The sequence below is a fragment of the Leopardus geoffroyi genome, chromosome C2, assembly GCF_018350155.1.
Source record: "Leopardus geoffroyi isolate Oge1 chromosome C2, O.geoffroyi_Oge1_pat1.0, whole genome shotgun sequence".
Lineage (NCBI taxonomy): Eukaryota > Metazoa > Chordata > Mammalia > Carnivora > Felidae > Leopardus > Leopardus geoffroyi.
The window spans coordinates 41010336-41024963 of NC_059333.1; the positions used below are offsets into that span (position 1 = coordinate 41010336).

At 37.0% G+C, this 14628-nt stretch overlaps 1 pseudogene; it reads right to left on the reverse strand.

Annotated features, from left to right (window-relative positions):
* Positions 1-13444: 13444 nt before the first annotated feature.
* Positions 13445-14398, reverse strand: LOC123610750 (annotated as a pseudogene).
* Between the last annotated feature and the right edge of the window lie 230 nt (positions 14399-14628).

A 14628-nucleotide genomic window follows, 5' to 3' on the forward strand; every position in this document is an offset into this window, starting at 1 on the left:
CTCTGAGCTGTCAGCACAGAGCCTGACGCGGGGCTCAAACTCATAGACCATGAGATCATGACCTGAGCTGAAGTTGGACGCTTAACCAACTGAGCCACCCAGGCGCCAGTATACTATTTGCTTTTTAACAAATCATTAAAATACCAGTCATAAAAGTCAGATATAGAGTCTTATAAAGTAACATAGACTGTATATTTAAAAAGCTGTATTTTGATTATTTGACAAGAGCTTAAATTCTTTTTATAATTTTGAAAATAAGACTGACTCCAGCAAACTGTCATTATTTAAATAAAAATATGACCATATACATACTTGAATATCAATAATAACAATGAAGTAGTAACCCCTTAGTTAATAACCCTTAGTTTATACAGTTCTTGCTGGTATGTGGGGTCTTGCAGAAAGTTTCATTTCATTAAGAAAAAAATCAATATCTTCTAGAGACTAACTTTAGGAACAAAGGTACTTTTTGCAGAAAATTTTATTGAGAACAGATTTTAACATTACTGTAATGGAAATAAAACAACTGGGTAAGTTAGCCTTATAGAAGAAAGATAGGTTTATTAGAATTGTCTAACTCCTAATGAAGAGTTAATGAAATCCTCAAATCCTGCTGGCTGTATTAATGAAAAGACTCAAATGCAAAACCTCTGTGGGAAGTTGTAATCTTTGCCACGTTTAAGAATTGGCTAACCAGTCCAACTTTACAACTGAGTGTATTTAAATAGGCTTTTCTTAAGGGAAGAAAAAAGTGTCAAACAGGAGGAAAAGGAAAAGAAGAAGGTGTGGGGCAGAAGGGGAGAAGAAGGAGAAGAAAACAGGATTTCTAAGAATGTTCCTATCTAGAAAGTGTAAATTAACTTTCAAGGCTCATTTATAGTTAAGTGAGCCTTTTTTTCAAGGGTTTAGGTAATTTTGAGTCTGAGGAAAATGAGATGGAACAAACCTTGTTCTTTGCTTTGGAAAGAAAGGGAATCTGCCGTTTCGCTTATTCTTTGCGCAGTTCACTGTGGATATCGCACATGGTAACAGTCTACACAGATACGAAATGGGTTACATGGAAATTTAGTAAGATACTTCAAATTCATAATCCTGGAATTTACTGCTTAAAAGGCACTCACTTTAAAATGTGTTTTAATTTTGGCTTTTATATAAAATCTAAACAAAAAATTGATTTTGCATTCACCAGAACAATAAACATTTAAGAGATTTTGGCCATACCACGTGCTGGTGAGGATATGGAATAAAGGGGACCCTTATATTTCGGTAGTGGTTGTATAAATTGATACAGCAAGGTTTCAGAATGATTTGGCAATATCTGGTTAAGTTGATCAGGATCCAGCGTTCCACTTCTAAGTGCTGTATTTACTTCAGAAAAACCGTTGCATATGTGCACAAGAAAATATGCACAAGGGCATTCAATGTGACATTGTTTATATAAAAAATTAAAAAAAATAAATATCCATTATTAGAAGTGGATAATTTTATATTCAGCAGTCACAATGAATAAAGAAAATAAGCAGGAAAATGTTGAGAGAAAAGGCAAACTCTTAAGAACTCATACAATACAAGGCCTGTTATTCAAAAATTTGAAACATACGAATAATATATGTTGTACATAGACACGCACAACATATTATACGTTTGTGTGTAAAAAGTGTAAAAACATGGTTGGAAAGTATACATTTCAGTTTGTCTAGAATGTAATGGGGATGGCATGGAATAGAATGAATTAGGCTGCACACACAAGAAGAACTTGGATCAAACCTTTACTGTTTTATGTCTTTCCACAATTACCTAAAGAAAATGTGAAAACATGTTTATTAAATCTGAGAGTGGGTACAAGCTATTTGTTAGGTTACTTTTCTGAATTTTCAATTATAAACCAATTAAAAACTAAAGGATCGTATTTAATTATTTCACCATATATACTAACCATCTCAGGAATAATCTGGTGGTGGTTTTAATTTGGGTGGTTTTGTATGGTTCCATTAATTCTATTTCAGCCTCAGATCATATTTTTCATTTCAGTCAGCTGGCCTATATTCTTCCTTAGATTGTGTTCTTCTAGCACAGAGGTCTTTCTAGTACTATCATGCATGTGAGGATCCATTTACAAAGCTATTTATCAAAGATTTTCAAAATGTCTATACAACTCTGCTCTGCAATATTTCTATTAGTTTTTTCAAGATTAAGTTGAATGCCCCAAATATGATTCATTAAACACAAGCTATGGAAAAATAAGCTCACCATGAAAAGATGTAACTTTATTCTAGACTGGCTAATCTGATTGATGGGGATAAATATGTGCCATTTCTGAGAAAAAGACTAGCTTGTCATTAGAGATGATCTTAATCATTGATACCAAGGGATTCTAATGGGGGTGGCATTGTTCTTTCATCTTTATCCTTGGGAGAGGAGCTTTGACCCCTTAGCTGCTACATTACTATTCTTTGCAGTAAATCACTTGCCCATCATGGACAGCCATTTACAGAGTAATAATAATAACAGTTAACATTTAAAGAGCTTTTATTATTTGCTGTGCTGTAATCAGCACTTTACATGGATTATCTCATATCATTTTAACAACTTATGAGGAAGAAGCTATTATTATTTATCTTTTATAGATGCAGGGATTGAGACTTCCAGAGGCCAATGAAATCTCAAAAGAAAATAAAAACTCTAGGTCAATGATAGCATAATCCTAACTTAAATTATAAGCACAAAATATTTCATTCCAAATTGGTAAACGTCTTAGCAAAGAAAGTCTATCTTTTGATTGGCAAAGAATTCTGGAGAAAAGTTGGAAATGATGCTTGCAGGTGAAAGAAAAAGAAAAGCTATGGATATGTGGTAGGGGCCAAGAAACACAAAGACACTCCCAGCAAAGGGAAGCAAATTCTTTTATTTCCTGATTATATTGGGAGATAAGTCCCATATACTTGGTGTATTTTTCTTGTTTTCTGTATAGCTTGAGGGTTCCTGTGGAAGAAATCAAATCCTAAATAACCAGAAGCAAGACAGAGCAGTATCAGAAGGAAAATAGTAGACCAGGGATAGGTTTAGTACGTTGATGGCATCTGTAAGGGACAGTCTTGAAGATGCACACAGATGACTGTTCAGGAAGGATGGGGGGCTGGTAGTAGATAGAAGCAGCACAGACAAATGAGAACGCTTAGAAAGGGAGCAAAGTTAACACCAAACAACATGCTGCAAGAGTCTTTTATGCCAAGCGAGGAAAGGAAAAGGATTTTAGATGGAGTGAACATATTTCATCAGCTGAGGTCATTTGGAAATTCTCAATATTCACATACAGCCTGTATATTTGATACTGTATAATTGTCAGAGCAGAACAGTCTGATAGAAACTTCTCTCTGGGGCACCCAGGTTGCTCAGTCGGTTAAGTGTCCGACTCTTGGTTTTGACTTCGGTCATGATCTCACAGTTGATGGGATCAAGTCCTGTGTCGGGCTCCCTGCTGACAGCACAGAGCCTACATGGGATTCTCTTTCTCCCTCTCTCTCTGCCCTCCCCTGCTTGCTGTCTCTCTCTCAAAATAAATAAATAAACTTGAAAAAAAAGAAACTTCTCTCTAGCCCAGGCTAGAACAGGTTTACATGAAAAAATGATTTTTTTTTACACTTTAATATGTTTATACCCATCGCACCATCAACCTTCTCTCTCTTCCCTCAACTTTCCCTCTTCCTCTCCATTAACTCTTCTTTTCCTCTTTCCCAAAACCTGAACTTACTGTCTATTAATTCTCCCATACAACTTTCTCATTCTACACTATTCTCCCCTTGCTTGAGTAAATACTTTTTTGCTCCTAATTTTACAATTGATTTTTTTAAGCTCTTTATCTGTCTGTCATTTCTTTCTTTGTTCACATTTTACCTGCATGCCTTAATGTACCTTTTTGGATCCTCAATTTGCCCTTCCTACTCTTCTCTCTGTCCGGGGAGACTGATCTACATAGACCATATATCAAGAGGTCCTCTTCCCCTCTGGTAACTTACTGCAAGTAGTCTGCTGCAAGAGATCAGACGGTGGCGAGAGACATCAGTGAGTTCAATCCCCTGCTTCCCTCCCTGCAGGATCACTTCTCCTTAGCTCTGTCCTTTGACCACAGGTCAGAGCTCCTGTCCTGGTAGCCCTTCTTAGAGGACCCTTGCTTTGGCTTCCTGGAGCCACACTTTCTTCCTCAGTTTTGGTCTAGGAATAGGAATAGCTCAGATTTTCTAGCCTGGACTCTGGCCTAGCTTTTATGACTTTTTTGTATCTGGCCCACAGCTTGGTAAATACTTCATTTATTATCCAATTATCCCAATTTGAGTGTGTCATCTGTTTCCTGTTGGGATTCTTACCAAACCAACCATTTTCAGGCACTTTTCCTTTATTTGACACCTTCCTGATTTAGTTGGTCCTAGATACCTATTTATCTATTTATCTTGTAATTACTACCCTATTTTAATCTTTATTCTCTCAGGGAGCTTGTAGAGTAAAAATATTTCAGGAATGAAGCAGTCTGGTGTCATCTTGGCCATCTACTAGTCATGCGGTCATAAGCAAATCACCTATTTCCTCTGAACCTTACTTTTTTATTATTTTTTCTTTTTCTTCTAGAAAATGAGGAGAGCTATATTAGATGATCTCTAAGATTATCTCCTGAATTGATGATTCTGTGATTTCATAAAATGAGCAATAAATAGTGTTTCAATCTCATTGATTGCTCAACTGTAGCCTTTGCCTTATTGTGACTTTATTTGAAGACTGTTTCTTTTTGAAAAAATCATCACTTTTTATATTATATGTAAAAATTAAAAAAAAATTTTTTTTTTCAACGTTTATTTTTTATTTTTGGGACAGAGAGAGACAGAGCATTAACGGGGGAGGGGCAGAGAGAGAGGGAGACACAGAATCGGAAACAGGCTCCAGGCTCTGAGCCATCAGCCCAGAGCCTGACGCGGGGCTCGAACCCACGGACCGCGAGATCGTGACCTGGCTGAAGTCGGACGCTTAACCGACTGCGCCACCCAGGCGCCCCAATTATATGTAAAAATTTAAATAGAAGAGGGGCGCCTGGGTGGCTCAGTTAGTTGAACGGCCGACTTCGGCTCAGGTCACGATCTCGCAGTCCGTGAGTTCGAGCCCCGCGTCGGGCCCCTGTGCTGACAGCTCAGAGCCCGGAGCCTGTTTCAGATTCTGTGTCTCCCTCTCTCTGACCCTCCCCCGTTCATGCTCTGTCTCTCTCTGTCTCAAAAATAAATAAACGTTAAAAAAAAATTAAAAAAAAAAAAGAAAAAAAAATTTAAATAGAAGAAAATAAGCCTAAATAAGGTATTAAAATACCAATATAAAAGTACAAAATAAATGGCTATCACAATTGCATAGCTTTGAATTTGAAATTGAAACAGTAAAATTCTATCCAAAGCTAGAACTGGAAGAAGAAAGTTAAGTGCAGGTAGTTACTTGTTTAATGAACATTGATTACATGCGCTTTGAACCTTTAGATTGAATGAATACAATCTACTTATATTTTCAGGCCTGGGATATGGGAAGAACAGATTCTTTAAATGTTACCTACAGAAGGTTTATCTGGCAGTTGAACTTTTCCATTTTATTTGCCTCTTATCTCTTTAGATGTGAAGAGACAGTGTTTTGAAATATGTGACATTCTAAAAGGGGGAAAGAGACACTCTACATTGAATGGTCAGATCTCAAGGAATATTTTGTACATATATTAGCTGAAAGATATAAGTTTGAACAATCTTAAAATGGAACTTTTGGCCACTGTTTCACTGGACTTGATATTAAAATACCAAATGATATTAAAATACCAAATGATAATGATAATACTAATATTTTCAAATAACATTGTGCATCTTTTTTTAGCTAGAAGGTATTTTCTTCCAAAGAAGTCAAGGAAACACACCTGTGTTATTAAAGTTTTTATTTTTGATAGCCCCAGAAAAGAAAAAAACTGTACATAGTATTCAATATTTAAATTCCTACTTGAGACAGACCCATGCCGCCATGCAATTGGCCACAGAAGTCAGTTTCTGTCACGGAATTTGCCCTGTGGAGATCACCGTGCAGCTCCACTCTCATGTGGCTGACAGAGAGGCGAGGGGGAGCATTACATTGCTTTGCTTTGGCTCTGGCTTAGGAAAATTGCTCAGGCAATTGCTCTTTGTAGCATGTAATGCTGTTAGTTCCTACTCCACTGCTAATAGCCTCCCACCCCCAAGTAGACCACAAAGAGGATGGAAGAGGAAAAACTACTACATCTACTAACCATATTGATCCACGTATCAATAGAGGGGGGTAGTTTTTCAGTCCTGCCTCTTCAAAGTGTGTGCATTCAAGGATGCCAGTGTGGACCCATTTACTCAATATCGAGCCAGGTATTACCCAGCATTGTGCCAACACTTTTCTTCTAATTCAAATAGATTGTAAATTTCAGGAAGAAATAAAGTGGACATTTCAGCAAAGGTAGGAAAAGGAAGGGAGGTTCTGAATGCACATTTATGCATTTCATGTAATGTTAATGACGCTAAACATGGGAATATATATATTTTATGTTTTTAAGGATTCAAGCTAGCAAAATGAGGAGCTGACATTAAAATTTGATTAGCTTCTTGGTGGCATGTGTAGTATTCACAGTAATCTCTTCTTGTTTTTGGTGACATGGTTACTGCATCTGATTGAGGTCAGCATATCATGTCCACCCACAGTGTAGGTGGTGACACAGGTGGCCATGCAGGCTGAGAACATATACTTTTTTCTTTTTAATGGTTAAGAGGATTTTTTTCCCCACAAGAAAGCTTATCTACTGTAAAAGTGATATACTTTGGAAGAGATTCAGAGAAATACCGTGGAATGGAATTACTTTTATATGTAATGGATTAATTTTAAATACACATTAAAACATTACATTCAATAGAACAGAAAGAAAAAGCAATTTATTTACCAGTACTAAATTCACTTCTCAATGGGCATATTACTAACAGATACGAAAGAGAAAAATACGTTGCATCTACCTAGGTAGTTTTTGCATAGGCAACAGGGTTAGAAGGATGTGAGTTTTTCCTTAAAGGAATAAAGACAGTAAATGGAGGTTGCTTATTTTTATTGCTCACTGCATGTCTGACTGCTCATTTAATGGACTTGGGAATGAAATTCAGTTTTCTTGTCTACCAGACCAATTTGTTGTTTTTTTTTTCCTCAGACTTGACCTTACAGAAACAGTAATCTCTCCAGATTTTGTGGCAATGGAACAAAGAAGTGTAAAGACTTTTCTATTAAATCAGCTGATTAATCTCATAGTATAACAACAACAAAAAATTGAATTTATCTTGATAATCTGAAACCAAGTCAGTGTCTGAACGGACCCTTAAAACTATTACCACAAAGAGAAGCTACTTATTTACTTTATTTTACATGAAATAAAGCACTCAATTAATGTTCCATACAGGGAGACAGTCTAAATTTTTATGTCCCAAAATGTGTATGTTCAAGGTTGCCCATTGTAAGAGGGGTTATTGTGATCTGGGAGATGCCTATATACTAAGCCAGACGCCCCGTTCCATGATTAAAATGTGTCAAACTATTCATCTCAAAGATTTGAGCACCTAACAAGTTAACTGGAGGACTCCTTTTTGTTTTATTGTTTTGGTGGATTCATCATCAGAAGCAGTTTTCTTTAGCAAATACATAAATTTATCATAGCTTCAGACCCCTGAAAGTGATTCAGAATAAATCAGCCATAACCATTAATGCCAACTGAGACCATTGGAAAGGGGCCCTGGAATAGTGTAATTAGTTGCCATTACGTGGCTGCAAGCCTGCAATTTTCCTACTGACTCTGACCCACTGCCTTGCTTAAGTAAGTATTTGCACGCAAACTCATGATAATTGATCCCCTTCTGTGTCAAGTGTCTTCATAACTTTAAAAATTAAAGATGCAGAGTGTCTCAAGTGGTTTGGGTAGGCAATTTTATTCCAATTTTATTATCACAATGGGTCCATAATATGTATGGAGTGTCCTTTCTGATTAGCCATGCCTCAGCAGTTATCCACTCTATTTCTATATTTGCCTGTCTTTCCCTCCCGTTCCTCCTCTTCCAACCCAGGCTTCCCCTCATTTTCTGAGAAAATAGAAGATGCTGCTTGCAGAAATTAACTAGCTATTCAAATTAGTTGCCCAGAATGAGGATTGGCTAAGGCAACAGCATGTTGTTCTCTGCTAAATAGGTTGTCTCTATTACACGCGAAAATGATTTCTTTCTGTCATTTCAGGGATTGGGGCAAAAAAATGTCTAGGTAGCCAGGTACAAACGAAAACTTTGCTCTAAACATTAAAATGTATTTTCTAAGTGCTCTCAACACCGAATTACAGAAAAGTGAGTGTTTTGTGTCGGTCTCAGTCTATCAATAGTGATGCTATTGGCTAGCAATGCCTGGAGCACTCATTTGGCCCGTACAGTTTGTGGTGAGCCCCACAGATGTTTCTCTGACCGGCGCCAGTGCTGTGGCTGGACTGGCTCTTGTGATTCTCCTAACTGCGAGACGCAGCTCAGCAGCCATCGGCAGAGAACTTTGATGAAACGAGGCTTATTACTCAAAAATCCTGCAGGGTACACCATGTGTTCATGGCCACACAGCAAGGCCTCAGGTAGAGACAGGGTGCTCATTCAAGGATCTAGAATTCTGCCTTTTTTGGGATCAAAGGCGGGATTCCTAGGGTTTTTTTGGGTTTGCTGTTGGTGAATTTAAAACATAAGAGCAAGAATTAAAGCATGGGAAGGGCAAAGCAGGGTCACTCTGGCAGTCAGTTATCTAGGTCACCCAAAGCTTTCTAAAAGGGGGACCTCCTAAGTGGGGCTGCCTGCCTCTTTTTCTCACTGCGTAGTAGCTGACAGTATGTTTATTTGAGATGCATGGCTTTGAAGTCAATGCCTTGGCATCAACAGTTTAATGTCCTTACATTACAATCAAAACTAATTGTTAGGCACTTACACTACAGTGAGGCAAATAGAAAAAATGACAACCAAAAAAACCCCCAAAAAACAAAAAAAAACTAGCTTATTTAGCAGAATGTGAGTGATAAAAATTATTCCTAGGACAAATTGTAGCACACATGTGCAAAGCTACATAGAAGTTGAATATAATTTAAGGAGCAAGTTACTTAGTTACAAGATCATTTTGTTTTGTTTCCTTTAGGTTCTTTTTTTCATATTTGTATTTTTGTTCTATTTTCTAGAAAAGCCAGTGGTCTTGTCTCCAATTGTATAATGGGATGTATGTTATTCATTTTATTGGTCACTTATAACATGAAACAATAAAAATTTAAATCTTCCTTTAGTACAGGAACAGTTATACAAGCATTGATAATATCCAACTTCCGTAACAAATGCATCAGGGTGATGTATTTTTAGCTGTCCTAGGGCCATTATCTGAGCCTGAATTAGGACCATTGTGTGTCACAAGAAGCCTTTTACCCAACAGTAGTTAAGAAATCCTATCTAGCCTAGGTCAATAAATCAAACGCCAAAGTCTTTAAGAGAAAGAATCCAAATTTTGTCACAAAATGACTAAAAACATATGGGTGTTCATTTTATTTCATGGGAAAATGTGGTTCACTGATCTAAAAAAAATAAGCTCTGTAAATGGAAATCATGAAAACTGCATTTGGGCAGTAACTTTAATCAAATTGCAATGTTTAGAATATCCTGAAGATGACCCACCCCTGCATATTTCTAAAATTGGGAGGGTTTTCTTTTATATAGCAAATTATTCCTATAAATGAAAAGGGTCTGTTCCTTTGTAGCACATGTAGAAATCAATGGAGGTGTGTGAAAATCAGACCCATACTTGAGATCACCAGGAGTCTGACATTTATAAAGATCCCTAGTTACAGAAGCCCAGGCCTTCCCTTTGATTTGTTGCAGTATGAACCATTGGTCCATTCATGAAACTCTCCTGCCACTGAAGCCCTTTAAAGAACTTGTCTTTTGTGGCTATCTGATTGACAATAAATCCTCAGAAAGAAAAAAAACCTGTTCAATAAATCTTCAGAAAGACTGTTCATGAGATTATAGATATCGTTTACTACCTCTAAACTTGTCTTTTCAGGTTCAATATAAATTGTTTCCTATAAGTTTACTCATTTTATTGTTATGTCTAGTCTCCCATCTCATTATTGAAACATGTGAAACCTAAGTATGAATTTAATTATTGGCAAATGCTGCCGTTGATTATTTCCTGGCTTTATGGACAAGAAGTCAACTTCACAATGAGTTGTTAGCACAGTGGTGGCTTGTTGTATGAACTGTGGCGATAAACGCTTGACTTTGGTGCCTAAGATTACTCATCTATAAAATACTTTTGTTGTGTTCAGAGAGATGGAGCAAAACAAATAGCAATGGAATAAAATGTTCATGTTGTCTTCAAAAATGAAGCTATTTCCCATTTTCACTGCTGATGAAGCAAGACATATTTAATGTTACAAAATTACAAATGTTTGTGGTAGAGGGGAGGGAAAAAAACAAAACAAAACAACAAACAAAAAAACCCAGAAGTGTTTGTGGTATAGTATTGGAAAACAGGTTTTTGTTACCTTAAATTATCTGTGGCAAGTTTCCTTATGTGATGCAATTGAATATATTTATATTTTATATTTAAAATTATCACTCATTTTTAAATGAATGAGAAGGATGAAAATTTTCTCTTTATTCAAACCAATGAGGAAAACATCAGAGAATGAAGTCAGATTAAAAATGTGTTTTAACGTTAATTAAATGTGTTTTCATTTTCAATGTTAACTTTTTGTGTGTGGGGGGTGCTCAGAACAAATCTCAAAACAGTCCTAGTTCTGAAGCAAAAGTAAGCCATCGTGCTTTCTCTAACTCCAGATATTTTAAGTGACATGAAATGTACTGTACATTTTACTCTATCTATCTATCTATCTATCATCTATTAATGATGTATCAACATCACTTATACTTTGTCTCTCCTAAATGATCAAGTTCTTATCAGCCTCAACTATGAGTTTTCTTAAGCTAAGTATATTGTGAGCACTATATATTAAAGATATTCATTTAAACTGAATCTCTACTCAGACACTAAGTCGATATGGATTCTCTAGATGTCCTTGTTTGATACTATAGCAACTAACCCCATGTAACTATTTTTTTATTTAAAAAAGATTTTTTTTTAATGTTTATTTATTTTTGAGAGAGACAGAGACAGAATGCAGGTGGGTTAAGGGCAGAGAGAGAGGGAGACACAGGATCCCAAGCAGGCTCCAGGCTCCAAGCTGTCAGCACAGAGCCCGATGTGGGGCTCGAACTCACGAGCGGTGAGATCACGACCTGAGCCGAAGTCGGACGCTCAACCAACTGAGCCACCCAGGTGCCCCACCCCATGTAACTATTAAGAGCTTGGAATGTGTATTGTGTGAATAAACAACTGAATTTTTAATTTAATTTTAATTTAATTTTAATTTCAAAACTGATACTTCATGCACTTATTGAAATATTTTTTTGTTTTTTTGGAAAACTTAGGTATATGAATCTCCTTTTTTTATTGTAGGTTTATTAAATCTAAATACATGCTAAGTGGGGAGCCAGGGTGGCTCAGTCGGTTAAGTGTCCAACTTTGGCTCAGGTCATAATTTCACAGTTCGTGGATTTGAGTCCCTCATCCAGCTCAGAGCCTGGAGCTTGCTTCGGATTTTGTGATTCCTTCTCCCTCTGCCCCTCTGTGTCTCGCGCTCTATCTGTTTAAAAAAAATTAAACATTAAAAAAAAAATTAACTACATGCTAAGTATTGCAGATGAATCTATAGAGTCTGTAATGAGATGTTTTGTGAGTATATAATACATTCCAGATTTCAAAGACTTGGTATTGTTAAAAGAAAATTTCAGATCTAGTTGACTTTTATTTAGTGATGCATGAATTGGGAAGTAGGCAGTCTAGAAAACAGAGAGGAGCTTCAGAGAGTTGTACAAACTGAGAGGGTTTTATAGAGCAAAGTGAGCAGAAACAAGGAGTTACACTGGGCATGTGCTTATACAGAGCAAAGGGAATTTTGAAGCTGGTCAGGTGATTTGTGCTGAGCGAGCCAGTGCTGATCGGTAGACGTAGGCCATCCTTTCATGAGAGAGCCAATCACAGAGATTTAGTTTTAGTTTGCTGATGTGCAGCTTGGCATGGGTACCTCCATCTTAGACCTAGTCTGGACACTTCAACAGTGTGAAAAAAGAATGAAATATTTTTTTAAATATTAATTTCATATTGGTTAAATGTTGAAATGACAATATTTTAGAAAGATTGGGTTAAATAAAATTTTAAACTCATTTTTACATGTTTCTGTTAAGCTTTTTAATGTGGTAATTATAAAATTTGAACTTACATGTTATGGCTTGCACAGATTTCTATTTGACAACACTGTTAGAATACCCTGAGAGAAAGGGTAGCATAATGTGTTCTGAATATAAAAAATAAACTTGAAGTAAAAAGTTTGGTATGAAAAAAAAATTAGTCATAAACAATTAGGTAAATACTCATTTTATTTTTGGATAAGTAATGGTTTTATCAGAATTAAGAAAAATGAAGAAATCATAAATAATGTATTGATCATTTTGACTATATAGAATAAATAGTCTGGATTTCTGTGTGTGTCTATTTTAAGAATCCATTGTGAATGAAATTAAAGAGTAAAAGCTCACTAGAGGAGTCAGTTTTTACCTTCTTTTTTTTTTAATGTTTATTTATTTTTGAGACAGAGAGAGACAGAGCATGAGTGGGGGAAGAGCAGAGAGAGAGAGAGAGGGAGACACAGAATCAGAAGCAGGCTCCAGGCTCTGAGCTGTCAGCACAGAGCCCGACGCAGGGCTTGAATTCAGGGACCATGAGATCGTGACCTGAGCCGAAGTCGGATGCTTAACTGACTGAGCCACCCAGGCGCCCCAGTTTTTACCTTCCTTAGCGGGGAAAGCTTCCTGCTCATTACCTAGAATTGGATGGCATTTGGATTATCCTTCTGGACCATTATTTTTCTCCTAGAGGAATGACTCACCTTATGTTTATGATTGGAGGAAGAATATTTGAATATTGGAGGAAGAATGTTTGCTCATCTTATGACATGGTCTTTATCTTTCTCTACTTGGAGGAGCATATTGTCTTTATTTCTGTTTTGTGGCAAGCTTTATTTAAGTATGCTTAGTACAGTTTCATCATGCAAATCTGCTTTTTCAATTGTAAATTTATGAAATTTATATGGCTGAGAGAAGGGATGGGAATACATGGTTTGTCATTTGTCAGCCACCCATGGTAAGATGGATGAAGTAAACTGGTAATTTTCAATGGGTAGAAGTAGATATCCCTATTTTGACTTTTGGTTCAAGCTATACTTTTTTTTTTTTTTTTTTTTTTTTGGATGGATGGATCCGTTATTAGGTTCTTTGTAAGAAATTTAGAACACCAATTTGTGAGGGTAAACTCCATTTGTGAGAGCATACACGGAGCGGAGGTAGCCCTGAAGCTGAGGAATGGCTTTGATTTTTGGCAGAATTTGCGAGTCCACAGCTTTCTCATCAACCTTGCGCTGCTCTGTAATCTCATATTTCTCTTTCTCCGTCTTGAAGATCTCACCTTCCTGGTGTCTGGGTTTACGCAGCTTCTTCTTCTTAAAGTATCAATGAGGTGTTTGGGGATTTTCACACTGCTGATAGCAATTTTGGTGGAGGTGGCAATGACAAATTTCTGGTGTGTTCTACACAGAGGAACTCGATTTTAAGGGACAGAGGTCCAGTCACAAGTAGCAAGCCACTGCTTAGTTGCTTCAGGAAAACCACTCCCTTGCCTCTGTGGCTCCCAGTGAGGATGACCAAAATGGTCCCAGGAGTGATGCTAGCTAGCAGTTTCCTCACATGCTGACTGAAAGTTTTTTTTTGCCGTGGCTCAAACAGCTTCCGAGGCACATCTTCAAACACCTTCCTAGGCATTTTGCAAAGTTTAACCACTCGAGTACCACCATTCTTGTCGCCACCGACTGGTTTTGTGACAGTAGCAAGAACCTTCTCCTTCTTTCTCATTTCCATCCTGGATTTGGCTGCTGAATACTTCCTCTTGTGCATGGCCTTTCTCGAATACATAGCCGATCGGGAATATCTGCCAATTCCTCTGACTAGGACAGGGTTTCGGTGGGGCTTCCCCTTCTTTGGTGTCTTAGCCTTGAGGTTACCCTTCTTAACCTTGCCACCAGCATCAGCCTTCTTGGCTTCAGGTTTCTTCTCCTTAGCATCTGGCTTCTCAGCTTTTTTGCCTGCCATTTGATTCCCTCTCGGTTCGGATGGTGAAGGATTAGGGATCCTGATATCTAGTCTTGCAGAGAGGCCCCGCCATACTTCCAAGCTATACTTTTTAAAAAATAAAATTTAAATTTTTAAAATTTATTTCTTATTGTAATATAATTAATGTATGATTGTATAAGTTTAAGATGTAGCATATTGATTTGATAAACTTCTATATTACAATATGAATACCGTTGTAGTGTTAGCTAACACCTCCAACATGTTGAATAGTTACCACTTCTTTTTTGTGATGAGAACCTTCAAGATCTAG